Consider the following 7,618-nt stretch of genomic DNA (forward strand, 5'->3'; position numbering starts at 1 on the left):
ACTCCATTGATATGAAGTTGTGAGTAGAGCCACGGTCAAAGAGAGTAAGGGCATCATGCTCCCTTACTCCCCAAGCATAGGAAAGGTATGAGCCTTTGCAATGAGTATCCTCTTTTGGAGCTTCAACCATGGAAGCTCTAGGAGTGTCATTGCGTACATTTCTTTTGGGGCAAGAACGATAACCATGTCCTTGCTCCCCACACTTCAAATCATTTATGGTCTTTATGAAAGGCCTCTAATTCTTAGGGAGGGAGATTATTTTTACCTTTGTAAGCTTATTTCTCCTTAGCCTTGTTGTTGTTGGTGTTGGTGTTTCCTTGGGAAGAGTTTTGAGCATTGCTCTTCCCTTTATCTTCATTTCGATCCGTGTTTTCCATGGGCTTGAAATTTCTTCTCACCCCTTGTTGGAAATTGATCCTTGAAGCAACCATAGTGTGGTGGATGGCTTCGGTGATAGTGCTAAGCCGTTGTGAGTTGACATACTCAGCCATTTCTTCAGGTAATACCGCACAAAATTATTGCTTTTGTTTGAAGAAGCCTATCCTTTGAAAGACTATAGCTTTGAGATGTAAATCCCAAAACTTGTCTACATATTTGTGGATAGACTCATTAAAGAGCAGCTTCAAGCTCCTCCATTCGGTAAGTACTTTGTCCTTTGCATCACTTGCAAGGAATTTCTTCATGATGGAAACTTGTAGAGTTTTCCATGTCTTTGGGGCCCCGCCACTGCCACGAAGGCTAGCCCACCATTGACAAGTATATTTCTGGAGGTGCATAGCTACATGGTGTAGCTCGGAGGACTCCGTGAAGCCCTTGTCTCCAAAGGCTGCTTCAAATTTTTGGATGAAGGCCAATACTTTGTCTATGGCACCAAAGGTGCCATCATAGGTGAGAAAAGTGATACTCTTTCCTCCCTCTTTGAACTTCTTGAGCTTTTGTGATCTTCGTGATGCAGGGTGTGATTTGTGATGTCCTCCCCTTTTGTATTCTCTAGGAGAACATTCATAGATTTCGTCGAAAGAGGAGGAAGGTGAAGAAGAAGGAGAAGAGGGTGACCTCTTTCTTGCCTTTTTCTTCCTTTGTTTCCTCTCTTACCTTTCGGAGTGACAAGGAGAAGGACTATGGGTTGACCGTTTCCTCTTGGGAGGAGTTGGTGATAGTTTAGATCGCCCTCTTCATGGAGCCACATCTTTAGAGGAACTTAGGGATTCACTTCTTCCTTGTTCTTTGGATTCCTCCTCTCTTATGGGAGAGAGTCTTCTTTTGGGAGTCTCATCAAGAGGCCTCCTAAACTCTCTCTCCTCTTGGAGAGGAAGGGAAATTCCATAAGAATTAAGTTGCTGGGTAACTTTGGCTTGCAAAGTAGGGTTGCTCATAGCTTGATACAATATAGTAACAAGATAGTTGATAAACGTGGGGGCATCATCATTAGCACATTCATGTGCAAAATCAAAGTTATCAATGTTCATTCTACTCTCTTGGTTCTTTTCAACCATGCTAATTATACTTATGTGTTTACTTAGTGTATCCTTTTGCAATTTAAAACCTTAGTTGCCACTCCTCTTAGCCTTTGAAAATAAGCACTTAAGTATCTACACCCACGGCTCGAATTGGTTAATTATAGAGAGTAGTGGGGTGGGTCTAACATAGCAAAATTGCCAAGGGATAGCTCCTTTCAGACTTCTTATGGCTCAATAATGATAAAGCCATAGGCAAGTCTAAAAAGACCCCATTATTAAAACCAAATCTCCTGAGATGTGCACCATATCCCACATAGTGGACTCAACAAAACCAATAATAGATCATAGTCCCAATTACCCTAATATAGCTAGCAAAATCAACCATTAATAGGCTACTTGAGGACCTCTCTTCTTAAGCAAGAAAAGAGAAACCAAATGCTCTAATACCAATGTAATGGAAATGACCTATGAACCTTGAGAATAGCGGAATTAAGAGAATTAAAGTGAGCATTTTTGTGAGATCACTTTGAGAAAATAGAGAATGAACTTAATTGATGGTAGCAACATAAACATAGTACTAATTAACTTGGCATGAACAATACTTTTGCGAGAGAGAGAGAGAGAGAGAGAGAGAGAGAGAGAGAGAGAGAGAGAGAGAGAGAGAGTATATGAGAACATGAGAATAGTTGAGGACCAGATTTACTTGGAGCCGGCGGTTCCCCCTCCAAAAGGCGTTTGTATTATAGATTCTTCCATCAAGAGAGACTTGGTACAATATAATCTTTGTGTTCCTTGTGACCTTGGTGATGCTATGAAGATGGAAAGCTTCATGCATCACGAGCATAACATAAACTTTGCAAAAAGCATTAACTATCTCAAGCCTCAATCCCAAGGCCTCAAACACCTTCGAAGGTGGAGAGAGCTAGCAGGGAATGAGGGTAGGGAAGAGGAAAAAGAATCATTAATAGGAGAAAGAAACAGTTCCTCACTTATCATGACTTGTCTTGCTTAGCATAGCAGAATAGCATAGTAATGAAGATGAAGAAGATGTCAAGCTTAAGCATTGAAGCATGGCTCTTGGTTGGATTTGCATTCCATAGCCAAGATTGTTGGTGTAGGTTCTCAACTTCTCAACAATCTTGGAGAAGGAGATGGAGCTCTTGCACTTTTGCACTCCACACAATGAGAGAATGTGTGTGTGTGTGGGAGAATATACCCCCTCTCAAGCTTGGTTCACCTCTCTCTCTCTCTCTCTCTCTCTCTCGTATTATTTAATTATATCAATTTGGATATGTGTCCTCTTTTTCCTCTTTGAGAGGATGAACTTAATTATTTAATTTTATGCATCTAAATTCTCATTGGACCCCTTTAAAGCCTATCCAATAGGATTCAAGCACATTATGAGGGCCACAGGTGGAGGATTTTGACATGTGTCTTTTATGCTTCTAAGTCATTTGGTTTGAATTGAACACTTTAAACACTTAGTCAATTAAGCACGAAAACCTTTTATGCCTTTTGAGAGTTTATCTTTGAATTGAACACTTCAAGAACCTTAGTTATTTAAGCATAAAAATCACCTCAAGATTTGGGAAAGGTTCCCACAAACACTCTAAGAACTTTAGTTAGCAAGCCAACAAGCACCTCATGCTTGAGTAGGATTCCCACCTCAAGGTCAGCCCTATCTTGCCTAAGGTCAAAGGACTTTTTAATTGGAGGTCTTTAATGAAGCTAACCCTAAGGTCTTTTAAGCTCCATTAGATGCACGTTGCTCTTTGATAGACTACCTCCTTTTTAACCTCCATCTTTCCTCTCGGTCCCTTGCTGAGGTAAATCTAGAAGCACCTATTGCACATTGCTCTTTGGTAGACCGTCCCCTATAGAGATGCAACCATTTATCATTTTTGGTCCCCTATTGAGATAGGTCTAGAAACACATATCTAAATCCTAACTCTTGTTCCTCTTTTATCTTCCAGGCTTCATCATTCTGCAGATGAGTACAAGCGCCAAATCCAATCAGTGGAAACCAACCACACAAAGTGCAAGGGCAATGAGCATCACACAAAACAACCGAAGGAGCTTGTATGCAGTTGAAGCTTGTATGAGCATGAGAAGCACGTTGCCTACAAGAAAAAAGAGCTCATATGAAGTTTGAGCTCATATGAATAGGAGCAGCACGTTGCCTACAAGCAGAACCTTAGACCAAAGATGATGAAGGTAAAGTGCCTCACAATATAGTAAGGAGCTTGTATGCAATCCGAGCTGATATGAATAGGAAGAGTGCCTTGCTTGGAAGCAAAACCTTGGATCTTAGATGATGAAGCCTTCATTTTCTAATTGAGATGATGAAGCTCAGGCGCCTCGCATGGGCTCATATTAAATGATCAGTTTCATATGAGAAAATGATTTGGTAAAGTTAGATATTACATTTTATGACATTGAACTTAATTGAGGTTATGAAGGAGCCATCACAAAATACACATGTGGTACCAATAAATGTACTCACACAATCGATGCTCCAAAACCAAAATTATATTCTTGAAGAAAGAGACACATCATCAATTGCCCAATCTCAAAAGAAGAAGAAAACACGAAGGAAGAGATCACAAAAAGCAGTGAAGTTAGAACCCATCTCAAAGACCAACATTGAAACTAGTGAGACTTCGTATATATGAACGATGCTGAAGAGGATTCTGATTCAAGTGAAACCATGGAGACTAAAATGACCATTAAAAAAGAAACAAACAAGGAAGATCATCATGAGCCACAATGGCTAGGACCCAAGAAAAAGATGGGAACTTACCCAAACCCTACAGAGGAGATCGAGCGAGTCAAGCAATTAATGATTTTGGTAGAAGAGACCCAAAGGGATCTAGAGCCAACACCTAGACAAATCAAGATTATTGTTGGGATTCAGGCCAACCGGCCGGACATCCCACTTACTACTAACCCATCTACGAACTTAACCTATATACACTTATTCTTTAATACATAAAAGAATAAGTTACGTTGATGTGTGCTCCACCCAAAGCAAGTCTCTCTCTCTCTCTCTCTCTCTCTCTCTCTCTCTCTCTCTCTCGCACTTGCACTCGCACACGCTTCCCACGTCACCTTCAACTGGTATCAGAGCTATGGCGATGGTGGTGCGGTGGAGTATGACAGTGCCTTGAGCTTGGAGCTCGGCTATGGCGGAGAGAGCTTGAGATGCAACAGATCTAAGCTCATGGAAGCTTGAGGGACATTCCCAAGCTTGAGGGGAGAGTGTATTCCATGTGTGTATGGCAGAAATTGATTTCCGCAGGTGTGTTTTTTGGCCCAAAAACACATTTTTGGGCATAACTCCCTCACACAGATTCAGAACTGCGCAACCCAGGACTCTTTTCTGGGGTTTTGGCATGTTCCGGACGCAATGGCAATGTTCGTTTGGCCTAATTCTAATCACAAAATTTTCTTCAGTAGCTGTGTGTATTTCGGATTTTTCACAGGTGCGTGTTTCGAAGTCTAAATCAAGGCTTCAGATCAGGGTGATGGAAAGATTTGAAGAGCTGAATCTTCAGCCCATTTAGAGTGAAAGTGTGGGGCTGATTTGGTGAGACTCGAGCCGTGTTACCAAGCTAGAGGTACATGTACAGGTTCACGACATCCATGTTTCTTACAGGTTGCAGTGTTTAGCATCAGTACAGATTTTAGTGGGAGTACTTGATGCGCATATGCATTGTTTATGCACTTTTGATAGTGCTTGAGCTCTTTTGAGAGCGGTTTTACTCCTCGCAGGGATTTTTTTACTGCTTGCGTATTTCGTTTGGCACCTATTTGAGCGCGTATATTGCACCTTGCAGTATTGTTGACAATGGATGTACGTTGAGTTGCGAAAAGTGCCATATGTACCTTTTGTGGAGCCGATTTGGCTTGTTTCTGGCAGTCCCTACCGTTTCTGAGACTCGATTTGGAGGCCCTTTCTGAGACTGGGCTCGTTTCTTGTCTGCATAACCTTTTGTGAGGGTTGATAGCGTGAGGTTTTCTTGAGCTGGGGGATTCTCAAATGTTGAGATCCTTTCGGTGATATAGGTTGCTGAAGTACCCCTTTTTTCGTGGCCTCGCCATAGGACATGTATAGAGAGGGCTAGGTGCATTTGACGCCATGTTGGTAGTCTTGGGTCAATTTTTTGACTTCTTATGCACAATTAGTGGTTGATGTGCCTGTCTTGTGCTCTGAGAGCATTATTTTTGATGCATTACTAATCTCTTGTGACAGTTTTGGATTGAGATTCCGTCAGTTTTTTTGGGAAAACTCTGTCAAATTTTTCCTAGAATTACCAGTGTTTATCGCCATATTATCTTTAGCTTGCAGCCATGTCATCTAGCGGTGAAAAGGATATTTACAATATCCAAAAATTTGATGGGATAAATTTTGCTATCTGGAAAGAGCAGATTCAAGATGTTCTTATACAAAAAGGCCAGCTGGATCCTATCATGGAGTTCCCAGAGGGCGAGTATACAGATGTTGAGTGGGAGAAACTTGATGCTAAGGCCAAATATACCCTCCGTTTGCATTTGGCCGAATTTGTGTACTTTACTATAGTTGGAGAAAGGACCGCTAGAGATGTATGGGATAAGTTGTGTTCCAGTTATGAGAACAAAAGTGCCACTAATCAGGTTTTCTTGATGAAGAAGCTGTTTGACCTTCGTATGAAGGAAGAGGGCACTATTTCTACTCACATTAATGAGTTCAATATCATTTTCACTCAGTTGACCACTCAGGGTTTCGTCTTCGATGAGGAAATCAAATGTATCTTCTTGCTATGCAGTTTACCCTCGTCTTGGGATACGTTTTGTACTGTGATTAGCAACTTAGCACTTGGTACCGGTCTAGTGTACAATGGCATCCTTGGGAGTCTGTTTACCGAGGAGATTTGCAGGAAATCTCTCGAAGGCAAGAAGGATGGTGATGCGTATGTTGTTAGTGATAGACAGAGGGGTCGCACTCAAAGTCATGCCAAAAGCAAGGAATGTGGGGGCTCACGCAGTAAGTCTAGGGGTTCTATGCGTAATGTCGAGTGCTATCACTGCCATGAAAAAGAGCATGCCAAGAAGGATTGCAGGAAATGGCAGCAAAGCAAGAACGATAAACAATCCGGTGAAACTTCTAAGTCTGATGATTCAAACAAGGGCAAAGCAAAGTTAGAGGAGATCAATGTGCTAGAGTCTTCAAATGCTCCTATTATAGAGACTCTTCCAACGGTTGTTATGCCACTTACCTTTGAAGTATTGGTCTTCATAGTAGATCTACCTGTCGAGGCTTTTGTTACAGAAGATGCGCAGTATGCACATAATTGGATAGTAGATTCTGGTGCAAGTTTCCATGTGACACCACATAGAGAGTGGTTCTCTACTTATTCTCATTCTTGTGGAAAAGTGATACTTGGTGATGCTTATGAACTAGACATTGAGGGTGTTAAAAACGTCAAACTGCATCTAAGGAATGGCACACACTTTACTTTATGTAATGTCAGACATGTGCCCAAGTTGACTAAAAGCTTGATTTTTGTTGGTTAGCTTGATGGTTTGGGCTACAACACCACATTTGGCAATGGTTCGTGGATAGTACACAAAGGTAATCTTGTTGTACTCAGAGGTTAGAAGCATGGTACCTTGTATTCCATGCATGTGTCAGATGTTGGTCATGATTACATATCTACAGCCGAGCTGCCGTCTACTGAGTTGTGGCATTGCCGGCTAGGTCATATTAGCCAAAAAGGAATGAGAACTCTGACTCGTTTTGGCTACTTACCTGTCTTGTCTTATGTTGACTTTCCTGTTTGTGAGCACTGTATCTATGGCAAACAGACTAGGTCCGTGCACTTACCATCGGGTCAAAAGCGTACTGAACCTCTAGATTTAGTACATAGTGATGTTTGTGGTCCTATGTCAACCAAATCTCTAGGGGGGGCCATCTATTTTGTGACATTCAGAGATGACTCTACTCGAAAGGTGTGGGCATATCCTTTGAAACATAAGGATCAAGTTCTTCCTGTGTTCCAATTTTTTTTGGCATTCATTGAGAATCAGTCTGGCAAGAAACTCAAGAGATTGCGGACTGAGAACGGTGGAGAGTATGTCTCCAAGGAGTTCGACAATTTCTATGCTAAAAGGGGGATTAA

This window comes from Adiantum capillus-veneris, chromosome 18 (genome assembly GCF_014529385.1).
Source record: "Adiantum capillus-veneris isolate H3 chromosome 18, ASM1452938v2, whole genome shotgun sequence".
NCBI classification, from domain to species: domain Eukaryota; kingdom Viridiplantae; phylum Streptophyta; class Polypodiopsida; order Polypodiales; family Pteridaceae; genus Adiantum; species Adiantum capillus-veneris.